Consider the following 17173-nt stretch of genomic DNA (forward strand, 5'->3'; position numbering starts at 1 on the left):
CCCACTTCCTGTCTGAGCTCCTGCCTCCCCCTGACACAGGTCCTTGTGATTGCAGATGGCCCAGGATAATCTCTCCAGATTCTTAACTTATCACACCTGCAAAGTCCCCTTTGACATGTAAGGTAACATCCACAGCTTCCAGCACTGGGACTGGGCGTCTCTGAGGCCATGACTCAGCTACCACATTGCCCAGGGGCTCAGGGCATGTTCACCACCCACCTGAGCCCTGGGGAAAGAGCACTGCAAAGAGCAGCTCCTGCTTTGAAGTCAGCAAGTTGGAATGGAATGATTTCCATGGATTCCTGAGCAATGACAATTGAGTATTCTTTACTTCTGTGCTGCCACAACTGCTCCGTACATAGTACATGTCATTGCCTGAGGGGCGTTACGAGAACCAACATTGTTCATTAAAGGCTTGAGGTCCAAGGGCAAGTGTTTCCCAGGGCCCCACCTTAAGCCAGTCCTTTAGCCAGGATGTGTCACGTTCTACAGTCTGTACTTGAGGCGGGGATGGTTTAGCCAAGGCAGCTGGATGAGAGGGCACATGTAAACTCCAGTCTGGGAGGAGGGATGTTCTAAATATAAGCTATTTGTTCAAGTGACACACTGTAGAGCAATCACCTATTTGTGGGGGAAGGTGCAAGAGAGGGCAGAGAACGGGAGAGAGAGCAAGAAAAGGATGAGGCATCGGGGAACGGGAGAGACAAAAGCAAAGCGGAAGACAGGAGGAACAGCTTGGTTTAGAAAAGAGAATCTTATAAAATACCAAATGGCAGGGGGACCACATGCAGGCAGCTCAGGCAGAGGGAGACGCGGGGCCACCACCCTGGTCGTCCTGCTGGGATCCACAGGCGTTTGTATCCATCACCACCCCATCTGCTTTTATGGTTAATTGCTTTTGAAGAAGCATTTATCCTCAGTAGAAAAATATTGGAATATTAAAAATATATATATTTCTAGAAATGGTAGATGCTTGACAAACTCGAAGTAGGAAGGAAAACACATGCTACTAAGAGAGAATCTAGAACTAAAACTCAGATTCTCCTTCCCTGGGGATCCTTGATGCATGAGGACCCTGTGAAACACCCAATGTGCGGAAGACTCACAACGTGAATCGAATAACAAGGACAATAACAATAATAATAGCAACTAAAATTTGCTGAGCACGTACTATGCTATGTACTAGGCTAGGAATTCTATCTGCATTGCCTCATTTGATCCTGAAACAACACTGAGGGCTAAGTTCTGGACATCCTTCTTTTATGATAAAGGACAAAGAATAAGATAAAGGATAAAGAACAGAGACTTCCTGGTTCTCATGGGGCAGCTGTCCAGATAAGAGTATATCCACACATCCGACAAAAACATACAAATAACAAAGGAGGTCAAGTGAAACTACCCTTAAAAACATGATACAGCATGTCGTCCTCAAAAGGAGAAAAGTCCTAAAACTATAAATATCATGTAAGTAGGAAAAGAAGTATCAGAAACAAACTTGAGACAGCCCTAGAATCCATGCTGAAGTAGAGAATCAGAGAGAAACTACACAGGAAATAGAAGAGAAGAGCAGGGGACTGCCTAGTTGTGGGAGAACATGGATAAAATCACCCCCAGAGAGATGCATCCACCCTGGTTGAAGAAATTCTGAGAACAGCTCTGAGACCTGGTGGATCTGAGCACTGGCTAAAAGGGACAGGAAAGAAAGGACTTGAAAGTGTTCGGAATTTGAGATGGAAATTTGGGGAAAGCACATTCTAGAAGAGGGGGAAGAACTTGATTGTGAGGGGGAGGGAGGAAGCAAGAGGTAGAAATTAAGGATCCGATAGAAACAAAAAGAAATCACAGAATCAGGTAACATCCCCTCCTCCAGAAGGTAACATTTGTTGAAGAAACTGAACTTCACTACACTAAGAGAAGAAGGTACACTGGAATTAGGAAACTTAGTAAGCCATGCAAATGCCTTACTCCTGACTTTAAAAAAAATCATCTGTTATTGCTGGTCCAGGAAAATATAATGCATTTCAAATAACAGAAAATGGCAGTTCTTATACAAACATGTAAGAAGAAAACAGAACATGAGAATCTGATAAAAATTGTCCAGTCCTCTCCCAATTCCCCAAAAGAGCAGGGGAAAACTCACCTCTCAACCAACATCAAGTATCATAGATATCCTTGAACAAAATTTTGAAGGTACTAAAATTATCTGAAGATGTGCCAAGAAATTTGGAAATCCAAAAAAACTTGCTCCAAGATAGAAAGAAATATGAGTTGATCAAACTCAGGAAAGAAACTGAAAATCATCTCAAAAATTAAGATTAAATTATAAGGGGCACAAGGGAAAATATTTTATTGAAAATATAATGAGAAGCACTGAGGAGAGGAATAAATATAGCCAAAATGATGAAAATGGAATTAAGAAAAAGTAAAAGGGATCAGAGAGAAAGTGAGATAGATGTAAAGGTAAGAAAAGAAGATCCAACATACTTATAATTGAAGTCCTAGAAAACAGAAAAAACTAAACAGCACTAATCTTTAAAACTATAATCCAAGGAAACTTTCTTGAAATAAAAGAACAAAATATATACCCTGAAAGGACCAACTGCATACCTTAAAATATTGAACCAGAATAGCCAACTATGAGACATACTTCATTAAAACAAACATACTTTAAAGATAAAGGGGAAAATCCTTCAGTTCTCAAGGTTAGAGGCCAAGCTGTTTATAAAGCAGAGGACATCACTTGGATTTAGACTTCTTGGCAGCAATACACAAAGCAAAACAAAAGTAAAGTATATCTTTAAAGTCTCAAGAAAATGTGAGCCAAGGAATTTTATATTAAGCCAAATAGTCTTTCAAATATCAAAGGTATTGAAGAAGTTTTTAAAATGCAAGAATTCTAGAAATACAACATTCAGGAATCCTGCCTAAGGAGTCCACTTAAACATGAACTTCATCTAACCAAGAGATAACTAGGGCGATTTTGGCAAAAAATGTGTTGGTGAGCACTGAATTTATTTCTGTATAAAGACCAAGACAAACATAAGGACAAGCATGGAGAAATAATATGAATCTTATACGTTATGACAAAGAAATGACAAAACCAAAAACCTAGGAGGAAGGAGAGAGAAAAGGAAGTGTAAAATAAGTTTAGTAATTGCCACATAGACAATGTAGTAAAAAATATCAAATCAAATACAATATACCAAAGTTAGCCAAGGGGAGAGGAGACATTTTTTATTCTTATAAAGAACACTACTAAAATAAAAAAACTTAAATATCATAAATATAAAAATAAATATACATTATCTTGAGAGTGAAAAGATAACCCACTGAATGTGAAAACATTTTTTCCAAATTATATATCTGATAAGGGTTTAATATCCACAATACATAAGAACTCCTACAACTCAATAACAAAAAGACAAACAACAAAATGGGCAAAGGATTTAAATAGACATTTCTCCAAAGAAGATATAGCTGAATGGCCAATAGCACATGTAAAATGCTCAGTGTCATTAGGGAAATGCAAATCAAAACCACAATGAGATGCCACTTCATACCTACCAGGATGACTATAAACAAAAATATGGAAAATGACACATTAGCAAAGATTTAGAGAAATTGGAACCCTCAATTTCTGCTGAGAAATCTTTAATTGCTTGTGGGAATATAAAACAATGCAGCCTCTGTGGAAACAGTTTGGAAGTTCCTCAAAAAGTTGAACATAGAATTATCATATAACCCAGCAACTCCACCCTTACATATATACCACAAATAAACTGAAAATGACGCAAACAGATACTTGCATGCAAATGTTCATGCAAGTGTTATTTACCATAGCCCCAAAATGGAAAAAACCTGTGTCCATCAAGAGATGAATGATAAACAAAATATGGTGCATACATACAATGGAATATTATTCAGCCATAAAAAGGAACGGAGTTCTGACACAGACTTCAACATGGGTGAACCTTGAAGTCATCGTGCTAAGTGAAATAAATGAGACGCAAAAGGATGTACACTGTATGACTCCACTCGAAGCATTCAGAATGGGCAAATCATAGAGACAGAGAGTACAATGGAACAGAGGGTAATGGGAGCTGGGGGAGAGGAGAAAGGGGAGTTATTGCTTAAAGGGTATAGAGTTTTCATGTGGGATGTTGAAAAAGCTTTGGAAATACTGGCGATGGTTGCACAACACTGTTAACATAATTAATGCCACTAAATGGTACACCTAAAAGCGATTAAAATGGCAACTTTTCTGTTAATATGCACTTTACCACACACTCACAGAAGCAACTTAAAATCCAGACAGAAAGCAGGCTGGAGGTTGCCAGGGGCTCGAGGGAGAGCAGGATGGGGAGCAAGCACTTGGTGAGTTTAGGGCTTCCTTTTAGGGGATGAAGCGTCTGGGACTGGGCAGAGGTGGTGGTGGCACAACACTTGAGGTGCACTAAATGCCATCCAACTGTTCACTTTCCAATGGCTGACTTTATAGTATGTGAGTTTTACCCCAATTTTATTTCTTTTAATTGGAGTATAGTTGATTTACAATGTTGTGTTTCTAGTGTACAGCAAAGTGATTCAGTTACATATATATATACACATAGGTATATATATACACATATATACACATATGTATATATATACACATATATACACAAATATACACATACATATATATATATGCTTTTTCTGGTTCTTTTCCATTATGAATTATTACAGGATATTGAACATAGTTCCCTGTGCTATACAGTAGGCCAGTCCTTGTTTATCTATTTTATACATAGTAGTTTGTATCTGTTAATCCTAAACTCCTAATTTATCTCTCCCCTCCTTACCCTTTGGTAACTGTGAGTTAGTTTTTCTATGTCTGTGAGTCTGTTTCTGTTTTGTAAATAAGTTCCTTTGTACCATTTTTTAAGATTCCACATACAAGTGATATCATATGATATTTGTCTTTGTCTGACTTACTTCACTTAGTATGATAATCTCTAGGTCCATCCATGTTACTGCAAATGGCATTATTTCATTCTTTTTTATGGCTGAGTAATATTCTGTTGTATATATGTACCACATCTTCTTTATCCATTCATCTGTTGATGGACACTTAGGTTGCTTCCATGTCTTGGTTATTGTAAATAATGCTGCTATGAACATTGGGGTGCATGTATCTTTTCAAATTAGAGTTTTCATCTTTTCCAAATATATACCCAGGAGTGGGATTGCTGGATCATATGGTAACTCAATTTTTAGTTTTTTAAGGAACCTCCATACTGTTTTGCATAGTGGCTGCACCAATTTACATTCTCACCAACAGTGCACGAGGGTTCCCTTTTCTCCACACCCTCTCCAGCATTTATTATATGTAGACATTTTGATGATGGCCATTCTGACTGGTGTGAGGTGACACTTCATTGTAGTTCTGATTTGCATTTCTCTAGCAATTAGTGACGTTGAGCATCTTTTCATATGCCTATTGGCCATCTGTATGTCTTCTTTGGAGAAATGGGTGATTTTATATTATGTGGACTTTACCTCAATTTTTAAAAGCAACTAAAAATTAAATGTAAAAATGATCAAAGAAACAGATCACATTGAAACAGAGTACATATATAACACCATAACCACAATAAATATAACCTAAAATAATATGACAGATTTGAGACCAAAGATATTAGTCACATCAATCAATATAAATGGAATGGGCTCACCTATTATAAGAAAAAGTGTTTTCAAGTGTGTCACAAAGCAAACCGAATGCTATGATGTGCACATCATGCTGAAAGCAAAGTGATTTAGAAAGGTTGAATATAAAGGTCCAGGAAAAGGTTATATCAGGCAATTGCAAACGGTAAGGAAGAAGGATTATGATTCCTAGAGCAAACAGTAGAATTCAGGGGGAAATTATTAAACGTTTTTAAATGCTAATGTTCAACCTCACAATGAAGATTTAATGGTTATGAATAACTATATACCAATAAAACAGCAACCACATTCACAAAGCAGAAACTGCACTAATAGGAGATTTTAATATGTTACTCATAGTCCAAGACAGATCATGAGTGGGAAATACCTAAAAATTTAGAAGAACTAAAACAAGGAAGACACAATCAAGCAGGTAGAAGGCATAGCTATATATCAAAATTTACACCCTGATAAAAAACTAAAAATAGCGTTACCATATGATCCAGCAATCCCACGCCTGGGCAAAGATGAAAACTCTAATTCAGAAAGATACATGCACCACAACGTTCATAGCAGCACTATTTACAGTGGCCAAGACATGGAAGCAACATAAGTGTCCATCGACAGAGGAATGGATAAAGAAGATGTGGTATATATGTACAATGGAATATTGCTGAGCCATTAAAAAGAATGAAATAATGCTATTTGCAGCAACATAAATGGGCCTGGAGATTATCATACTAAGTGAAGTAAGTCAGACAGAGAAAGACAAATACCATACGATATCATTTATATGTGGAATCTAAAATACGACACAAATGAGCATATTTATGAAACAGAAACAGACTGACAGACATAGAAAACAGACTTGTGGTTAACAAAGGGGAAAGGAGGGTGAGGGATAAATTGTAGGTATAGGATTAACAGATACAAACTACTATATGTAACGTAGACAAACAGCGAGGACCTACTGTATAGCACACAGAACTATATTCAATATCTTGTAATAATCTATAATGGAAAAGAATCTGAAAAAAATACATATATAACTGAATCACTTTGCTGTACACCTGAAACTAACTCAATATTGCAAATCAACTGTATTTCAACTGAAATAATTTTTAAAAATTTACACCCTAAAATAGAGGAGATCCGTTCTTCTCAGGAGCACATGGAACCATAATGAACGCTGCCCACACTGTGTCACACAGGGGATTCAACAATGCATGAAGTAGGACATTAATAACAAACATTTCACAATCATTGAACAGGTCCTTCAACCTGGAAATTTAAAATGCCTATAACAAATAAGTCTTTGGTTAGAGCAGAAATGGAAATCTTAACTGCAAAATTTCTTTTAAATTATGATAATGAAAACAGTAGGTATCACTGTACTTCACAATTAAAATAGTGATCAGGGGAAAAATTAATAACATTAAATACTTAATAAATAAGGGTAAATACTTGAGAATAAAAGGAATTAGATTCCCAATTCAAAAAGCTAGAAAAGGAAAAATCAACTAATAAAAAGAAAGCAAAAGAAAGATAATAATTTAAAAATTAAAGCAGAAATAAACAGAAAAACATATATCAAAACGCAAATCCTCTGAAAAAAGCAATGAAATATAAAACCCAGTGTCTAACCTAATCAAGGGAAATCTGGAAAAAAGCACAAATATACAAAATAAGACGTGTCAAGGGGTAAAAAGCCATCAAAGATAGTAAACAAAAACCATAAGAGCTTACCTTGTACAGCTTTATGGGAATAAAATTTTAAATGCAGACAGAATATATAATTTCCTAGGAAAATGCAACTTATCAACATTGACCCCAGCAGACTTGGAACATTGTATGTGACCACTTTCCATAAAAGAAATAGAGGAATTTATCAAAGATCTATTCCACAAAGAAGTATTGGACCAAATAGTTCCATCAGGAATTTTTCAAAGTCCAGATAACTCTAATATTCTAAAATATAGAAAAAGAAGGAACTTCCAAATTCTTCTTACAAACCAAGGATAACACTAATGAATAAACACAAAACAGAGTCAAACCAATTTCACTTATAAACATTGATGTAAAAATTTTTTAAAAATTAGCACAGAAACTAGCAGCTTATTTAAAAATAATGAATTGTGACCAAGTTATCTAGGTTTGACCTAGAAATACAAAATGATTAAAAATTTGTCTACATAATACAACATGTAAATAAAGCTCAGGAGAAAAGTTCTGTGATTGTCTCCACGTGTATGTAAAAGGCTTCAACAAAATTGCTTGCTGATAAAAACACTTAATAAAATAGGAATTGCAGAAACTTCTTTAACATGATAGAAAATACACACGTTGGTATTAAAGTCAACGTCTGCGTTCTTGTGGGAACATTTGTGAGGGGAAAGTCAAAGGTGCTCCCAGCCCACATTACTGTGTTCTAGTAAGTAGAGCTGCTAGATGAAATATAAGATATCCAGTTAAATTTGAATTCTCAAATATTGCATGGGACATGCTCATATTGAAAAACTGTTTCTTGTCTGAAATTCAAATGTAACTATGCATCCTGTATTTTTCTTTGCTCAGTCCTGCAACCACAGGTATTAATCAACAAAATAAGGCAAGAGGAAACAATTAGAAGCATAAAAACTGGAGAGAAAGTAAAAATATTTTTTTGGATTATATGATCATATACTTGGAAAACTGAAGAGAATCACTGATAAAAATAATATAATTCAGTAAAGTAGCAGAATAGGAAATTTGGGGTATAAAATTGTCACACAAAAACCAATAGCTTTCAGAGTCCTGGCTTCTGCATGGAATGGAGAAGTTGCCCAACATACCCCATCAGAGGCACAGCACAAAGGGAAACGGACAATGAGAAACTCCTCAGGCCCAGAGGTTCCCAGGTCATCCATAAGGCAGAGTTGGAGGCATTGGAAGCCAGTGGTGTCCTGGGGCCACGGCAACACAAAACCCCAAACCAGCTCAACCCCTGACTTGGGTCAACCTGCCTCTTTCTCTTAGATGAAAGAAAGGCATGACCATTTCCTGGCATAGAAAGTATTTACCTCAATTTTTACAGCCCTGTGTAAGGTTTCTGGCTTTCAACAACAAAAAATTTGAGACATAAGAAAAGGTCAGAAGAAAAACTATACTGTTAGGAGGGAAAGCAATGAGCAGAAGTAGTCCTAGATGTGACACAGATGTAGGAATTATCAGACAAGAAATTTAAAATAGTGAAAACTAACACGCTATAGCCCCTAAGGAAAAGGGGGGTCAATCTGTAAGATTAAATGAGATTTCAGTAAAGAGATGGAAATTCTAAGAATCAAATGGAAGTGCTAGAAATGAAAACTAAAGTTACAGAGATGAACAGTCTTCAGAGGGTTCATCAAACAGACCTGACATCCGAGAAAAGAATCAGTGAACTTGAAGTTGTCAATAGAAATACCCAAAGCAAAACACAAAGGAAAAAGGAGTAAAAAGCCAAAACAAAACCAAAACTCAGGGCAGACAGTCAGAGAACTAGAGGGCAATATCAAGTATGTCATATGTATAAGCACAATCCCAGAAGGAGAGAGAGGAAAGGGCAGAATAAATACTTGAAAATATAATTGCTTTGACCTTTGATTGATCCTGGCTAGAAGAAAAAAAAAAGCTATAAATGTATAAATATTTTTCTATAAAAATTATAAAAAGCTATAAAGCTATAAATATTTTGGGGACATCTGAGGAATGTTAATATGGACTAGATATCAGGTAATATAATTTTATCAGTGTTACATTTCTTGAGTGTAATGGTGCAGGGCTCTGTAGGAGGATGTGCTTGTCCTTGGGAGATGCATGCTGATGTATTAAGGGGTGATGTTTCATGATGTCTGCAAATGGTTCGGGGAAAAAAATGTCTTTCTAACTGTTCATCTAAAATAAAAAGTGTGAGTGTTGTGTGTGTGAATGAGTGAGTGGTTATAGAGAGAAAGGTAGAAAGGCAGTCTGGCAAGATGTTAGCCTTTGGTGAATCTGGGAGGCACGGTTGTGGACCACTGACACCTCCTCCAGGAAGGACCTGCGGGCTGCAGGGAGCCCCCCACCTTGGCCCCAGTGGCCCTCCTCTTCCCGGTGCTGCGGGGTTAGGGAACAAAGCCCAGCCACTCGGCCCAGCGTGGGGCTTGCTCCACAGGGTGTAAAGGGAGGCGTCAGGCTCCACCGCAGGCGGGCTCCTCTTCTGCCCGCCCTTCTTCCTCCTCCCTCCTCCGCAGGTATTGATCCCTAATCAAAACCTCGCAGACAAACTCTGCCTCGGCTTCTGCTTCCAGGGAAGCCAACACGTGGCAGGTGTTCATTGTGCTAATTTTTCAAATTTCCAAAGATTTAAAAGTTTTCAAAGCAAACAAATGCTGGGAGGAAAAAGAACCTGAAGCACATAGAAAAGTCCTCTGCCCAGAGTCACAGAGCAGGAACAGTGAATAGTGAAGGCAGGGTTCGGCCTGGGTCCCTCTGGCCTCCGAGCTCAAGCTCTTGGCCGTCATGCCATGTTGCTGCTCTCGGGGAAGTCGGTTTCCAGCTCAGCAGTGAGCCAGCTATCCGTGCTCGTCTCCAGTCTGAATTCACCTTCACCGCCTGCTCTGTGAAAACGGGTCTGAGCCCTTGAAATATCTTTCTTTGCCAGGTGGCACACAGCTTTGTCAGGGGCGGTGCCGGAGAAAGATTCCAGAGGGCGGGGCTTTCCTTTCCGGATCTGAGGTGCTTGCTTGTTCCGCAGGCGCATGCTCACGCGCTGCCCCAGTGCTCACCTCCTGGTGCCTCAGTCTCCTCCAGCTCTGGGTTCCCGCGAGCCCGGCTCCTGCAGGACGGGTGGCCTGTCAGTGTCAGGCTCCTGCAGCGCACAGTGGTCACAGCACGCAGCGGGCAGCAGCTTCTTCCTAAATCCCCCTGGGCAGGCAGTTTGCCCCATGAGACGCTCTCCTTGGCACTCCAGAGGACGGATGTCTAGCGCGTTCTAGAGACATACGTCCAGCAGTGTCCACTGGCACAGAGGCACAGCACTGTATCTTCCTCAGGTCTGGATTTCAGCCCTGGGGGAGAGAAGGACTCCTCCCTGGGTGCCCTTTCTCAGCCCTAGGGGTAGTTGCTGCACCTTACATCTGCTACTCCTGTTTTCTTTTGCGCTCTCGTTACTTTTACGTGTTATTTCAATCCTCTGTTACAGTTAGTCATTTTTAAATGTTAAATTCTCCCTGATGAAATTACTGTGCGGTTTCTCTCCTGATTGGACCCTGTCTGATACAAGTAGTTAGCCTTGTGGCTCTGATTTCAGATGCACGCAACCGTGAGCGGTAGCTTGCAGCGAACAGCGGCTGGAAGCGAGACCTTAGCTCCCTGACCGGGAATCGAACCCTGGTCGCCTGGGTGGAAACCAGGAATCTTAACCGCTAGACCAGGGGGGCCAGTGTCTAGAACCTAAATCCCCAGTCCTTGTCTACCTTGAAAGGAGGAATGTGACAAGGAGCCAGAAGGTATAGAGGAAAGTAAACCGTTCATTAGAAAAGCAGAGTACATGCAGAAAGATGCACGTGTGAACTCAGCGACAGAGCTGCGACAGTTGCGCCTTTGGAAAGTTTAAATCCTTTATAAGGTGACAGGCTTCCGGGTCTTTGTCTTCTTTTTGGCCAATCGTATTGTTTTGTCCCCCCTGGCTAATCTGCCTCAGGACCCTCCCCTAGGTGCGCACGCACCCCTCAGTCAAGATGGGTTTCATCGCAAGGGTGTCTGGGAGGGAAAATAGCAAGACTTTTTATGGTCTGGCATCCCCTGCCTTTCTGACCCTGTGGAGCCTTCCTATGTATGTGTAATGTCTCCCTTGTCCCAAGGATGGGAAGTGTGTGACCTCTTGATCTTTCAACAGGGTTTAGCCCCTCTCTGTTCCTGCCATAGAAGTGTCCAATGTCCAGTTATTTACCCTATTCCTGTTGTTTCTTATATCAAAGTGCAGATCTGGAAATGCAGAGAGGAGACTGGTCATAAATATGTAGCCTGGAGCCCATTTGTCTCTCGCCTCAGGAAATGTAAACAGGAGGCTGGTAGTGAATGTCCGGCCTGGAGCCCATCTTTTTCTCACCCTGGGGAGCGTGAACAGGAGGCCTGTTGTAAATGTCTAGACTGGAGCCCATCTATCTGCTGCCTCAGCTCTGGGCGTGGAACTTTGGGCTCACATCCTGGCTCCATCACTTACATGTGACCTGGGGCAGGTCATTTGTAAGGGTTAAATGAAATAATACATCTAAGTGCTTAGCACAGATTGTTTCCAATAAGTACTAGTTTTCACCATTATTACCAGAACCATTATTTTTATCCAACAAGCTTACTGAGCTCCAAAAGTCAAGACTGAAAGTTCCTCTCAGGAAAATGGACTTCCAGGCAGGTACAACTGTCTAGCTTTAGAATTGAGCTGGGCTTTGAGGCGAATATGCTGCCTTGAAGGGGGGCTGAGGATGCTTTCAGGCAGAACCAAAATTCCCAGATCTGAGCTTTCATCTACCCCCGTCCATGGGCATGTCCCTCATTATGGGGGCAGAACCTGTTTGGGAATCGTGGGGTCACCTAAACAGCAAACACAGTGGCGAGCCACAGATCACACTGCCCAACAGCCAGCCTCTTCGGGTTGCAAACTCCACAACGGGGCTGCGAATTGTCTTCATCTCCAGCAGAGGGCAGCCCTGCTTCCAGGTCTCCCAGGGGACAAACGGGAGGAAGGAGACCCAGGCTGTCATCCCATCACCTTGCTCTGGGGGAGCAGGGAGAGGAATCGAGATCCAGATTTCAAAGGTAGAAGCCAAAACAAAAATTCAGAACAGACTTGCTCATTGGGTCAAACCGTACACTCTTTTCCAGTAAGTTTCATTAGTTTTTAAACTTTCAATTAGATCCCTATTATACTTTATATCATTTTTACTGGAATTTTCCTCTGAAGCTATTCGGCAGTATTGTGTCTTGTACATACAGGTGCAAGTAATGCTTGGCTGTATTGTTTGTTGGTATTACTGGCAGAAGAAATACTTGTTGGATGAATGAATCATTTCTGGGTGGTTGGTGTGCCTGAGTCTTGATCCGTAAATGAGTTTTCATTGATATGATATCATGTGCTATGTGAATGTGTGGAAAATCTCAACTTAATATAAATCTAGAGCGGTGCTGTCCAATAGATGATGGAAATGTTGAGACGTATGTCATGCAACTAAGAAACAGAATTTCCAATTGCATTTAACTTGAATTTAAATTGCCACATGTGATTAGTGGCTACCACATCAGTAGCCACTTTTCTAGAGGACTGAGACCATAACACAAGTAGACAGCATAAGTGCTAAATGATATGTGTTGACCTCTACGTGCAGGCTGGAGGTTGTCAAAGCAGCCTTCTCCAAAATTGTTCTAAGAGTTACATTACAAAATCAGCACATAGTGGATGAGCTGAGATATATGCTAAAACGTAATTCTTCCTGGGTCAGAAGCAGGATGAACAAGCTGGCAATTATCATTAATGGAATTAATACTGTAGGTAAGGTAATGTTAGTTAATATTATCTATTATTATTATTACAGGGCTTGCTAAGGGCCAAGTGATGTGCTAGGTATTTTATATGTATTGTTCCATTTAAGCCTCATAAAAAGCCTATGAACTGGGTATTATTCTTCTTCTTCACATTTTTAAATTGTGGAAACAGGAACAGAGAGGTTAGGTAACTTTCTCAAGGTCACGCAGCCAGTAAGTGGCAGAGTAGGGAGTTAAAGGCAGCACCTCTGGACTCCAGAATCCCTGTTCTTAACCATTTAAGAACAGAGGTCTTGCGAGGCCATGTTCATTGAGCACTGCCCAGGGTAGCGTCCACCCCAGACCCTGTGGTTCCCTGTGGTTTTGCTGGCAAGACGGCCCCTCAGTGGGGAGAAGTGCTGCAAATGACCTCGGCCGGAGGCCTCTGCCGAGAACACCTAATGGCACCCGCTGCCTCTCTGAGTCCATCCGACGTGTATTTATTTATTAAACAGCTGCTCGGGCCGCCAGGTACATGGCCAGCACCTGGCACGCAGCTGAGCAAGGTACAGCTTTCCGCCCTCGAGGGGCTAAGTGCAACACAGATTATAATCTGACTCCACTGCAGATCTGCCTGAGCGAGAAAGCGTCTGTCTCCACAACAGCAGCGTTCCAGGCCACGCTGGCACTTGGCTTTACACTTCCCGTCCCTCGTGAGCTTGGTCAGTGTGAATGAGCTTCCACGGGTCTGATTAACTCAAAGATATTGGCAAGATCCTCTTTTGGGCCAAGAAAGGGTAAATTCCACGAGGAAATGCTACCCAGAGGGACCCCCCGGGTAGGGCTGCCGGATAAAATATAGGATGCTCAGTTCTATTTGAATTTCAGGTAAACAATGAATACTTTTTACAGCTTAAGTATGTCCCAAATACTGCATGGGACATACTTACACTAGGAAAGTATTGTTATTTATCTGCAATTCAAATATAATTGGGCATCCTGTATTCGATCCGGCAGTCGCACCCCTGGCGGGCTGCGGGGAAGATTCCCCCGGACGCACTCTTCCAGGCCACAAAGGCCTCTCAGGGATGTTGGTGGCACGGCCAGAATGCCGTCGTAGCTGAGGTCGAAGTACCTCTAGTCGGGCAGGAGGGGCAGGGTATCCTGACAGCGAGGGCGGGAAAGGGGACTGACAGAGGGAGCGGGGGTCAGGCCGGGCCGCGGGCCTCAGGCTGGGTCTGGGGGCCTCAGGGGAGCGAGGCCGCGGGCGCAGAGAACTGTGCGCTGGGCTCCGGGTTCACGTGCACGTACGAGGGGCTCCCTGGCCGCCGCCGCGGCGCCGCCAGCGCACATTTCCCTACGCGGGGGAGGTGGCCCGGCCTCCCTTCTCGGTGGGGACAGGGAGAGGTGCGGGCACAGGGCAGCACTGCACCGAGCCCAGCGACGCAGCAGACGGACGGCTGCCCGTGGCCTCGCGAGTGACCGGAGCAGCGGTCCTCAGGTCCCAGCTTTGCGCACAGCGTCACCCGTGGGCTCAGCCTCCGGGACGGCCGCAGGGCTTCCCAGGCCCCAGCGCGCGCCAAGCCCCGGGCGCGGGGAAGACGCCCAGGCCGCCGCCTCCCCGGGTCTGGAGGGTCCGAGGCTGGGCGCATCCACGCGGGGCCAAGGACGCGCGGCCGGGCCGGCGAGCGGCGGTTCTCAAGCCGGCTGCGCGGCACAATCGGGCGAGCGTGAGCCCGGGGCCTCAGCCGCGCCCCAGACCGGTTCGGTCAGACATGCCCGGCGGGACCGGGCGTTTGGATCCAGCGCGGGCCGTTTGCTGCCAGTTCCTCCTGCAGGTGGAGATGGACGCTGCTGAGGCGTTAAAATGCCGCGGAGGACCTGAAGACATGGGGCCTGATGCAGGCTTTCCTCCCCTGGAACGGGGGGGCGGCGGTGCTCGGGCACCCAAGCCCCGTGGAGATGGAAGGAGGGGCGGGCGCGGAGGGGTCAGCAGGGTGCCGCGCACCTGAGCGCCGGGTATTCGGAGTAATGGCATCCCCTACCGTGGTCTCTACAATCCAACCCCCGCAGCAAGTTTCTCTGGGTCCTCAGTGCCCGCCCCCAGCCCCTGCCCCGGCGCCAGCCCACGTCCCAACTCGCCTGTGGGCGGAGGACCTGTCTGTCGTGGCAGCTTTGAGTGGACAGCTCTCTCTTGGGTTCACTGTTGTGTTTCTCCTCGTAGGTTCCACTAACCAATCCTAGGCACCCCTTAGGTTGCTGCAGCACGGCTCTCCTTTCCCTCCTACACGCGACTCGTTTAAACATCCCTGGTCTGTCATGGGCTGGCCGTCCCCAGCTCATGCGTGTCCGGTTCTCCTTGCACGTCACTGTTCTTATTTCTGCCATCCTGGCTGCTGCTTTTACGCCCTCTGCTGTGTTCGCATCCCACGCTTCGGGGCAAGTTCTACAGGCGCCGTCTCCCTGGTGGAGGGCAGCGTCTTAGGAACCGCACTGTCTTCACACAGGGTGCCCGGGACCCTGGGCGCTGGCGCCCAGCTTGCTGGGATGGAGGCCGCAGCCTTTCTTTTCCAGGTGTTTGCTACACAAGGCAACACCAGGGCCTACCTTGGCCTTGATAATTGTTCTTTTAATAACTGAAGTGTAAGATCTTCACTCTTACAGTTTACATTGTTAATCTGCACCACTTCCCTGCTTGATGAGATTTTTTTCGAATCCTGACTCTGTCATTTAGTATAATCATTCTCTCCCAGCTTTATGACATACACATTTTTAATAAACTCGCCTTTTGTAGCTTTAGTCAAGTTATTAATTAAAATGTTCAACAGATGGGGCCAAAAGGCAAGCTTCGCCGCAGGATCGCCCAGGTGGACGTGTGCCTTTAATTAGCACCGTTCAAGTGGTGACACTCACCAGCTGTACTAATGTCCAGATCAGACTTCTCCATTTTGCCTAGACATATTTCATCAAAGACCCTGTTAAATTCTTTGATATGGCTCAGATATTCTGCCTACTGCATTTTTCTAATCTACCTAATCTTACAGAATTCGAAATGAATGTGTCTGAAATGGTTTGTTCTTGGGAAACCACGTTGGCTTCCAGGAACCGCTGCTTCCTTATCCCTCACGCTAAAGCCACGACCAGAGTTCAAGTCAAGCTCACTGTGCACAGCATGCAGAATTCACACTCTTCTCTAACAGGAGAGAGGTACTTCCTGCTGCTGACAGCCTCTCATAAAAGCTGACAGTGACTCAGCAGTCTCACCGGAAAATCCCACAGTGTATGCAAGGGACTTAGTCTAGAGACAAGATGATTTTAGACTTGCTACTTGTTTCATTATAGTATATTAATTTTCTCTGTGTTTTAGTTTCCTCTCATGAATGTTCATCTTTCAAAAATGATCTCTTTAGTTCCTTTCGTTCTAGTATTATTAACTGTGCAACAAACAATATGACAAGATACACAAGACTCCTAGCTCCAGAGGACAGACAACTGGGCAGTGAGGATTCATGGCTTGTTTTGTTTTTGAATTTCTAAAATCAAGGTATAACTGACATATGACATATTACTTTCATGTGTGTGACATGATTCAGTATTTGTATAAGGGGATTCACATTTGAGGGATTTTTAAAACCGAGGTGTAACTGACATGACCTATTACTTCCATGTGTGCGACATGATTCAGTATTTGTATAAGGGGATTCACATTTGAGGGATTTTTTAAATCAAGGTGTAACTGACATATGATATATTACTTCCATGTGTGTGACATGATTCAGTATTTGTATAAGGGGATTCACATTTGAGGAATTTTGGTGGCAGCCCAGGCCCTCCCCTGCCCCCCAGCCATCCATCCCTGTGAGAGTCACTCCTCAGGGTTTTGGTCTCCAATATCTCCAATATGCAGAAGTTAAGTGATTGGGGTGGAATTTCATTTTTCTCATTTTCCAAGTTAACAGATGTTATT

General features: G+C 42.9%; 1 protein-coding gene across 1 annotated transcript in view; it reads right to left on the minus strand.

Annotated features, from left to right (window-relative positions):
- The window catches only part of PSD3 (pleckstrin and Sec7 domain containing 3), a 585012-nt gene that overhangs the window by 82029 nt on the left and 485810 nt on the right, over positions 1-17173 (minus strand). The window lies entirely within an intron of this gene.

Source organism: Balaenoptera ricei, chromosome 21, assembly GCF_028023285.1.
Source record: "Balaenoptera ricei isolate mBalRic1 chromosome 21, mBalRic1.hap2, whole genome shotgun sequence".
NCBI lineage: Eukaryota > Metazoa > Chordata > Mammalia > Artiodactyla > Balaenopteridae > Balaenoptera > Balaenoptera ricei.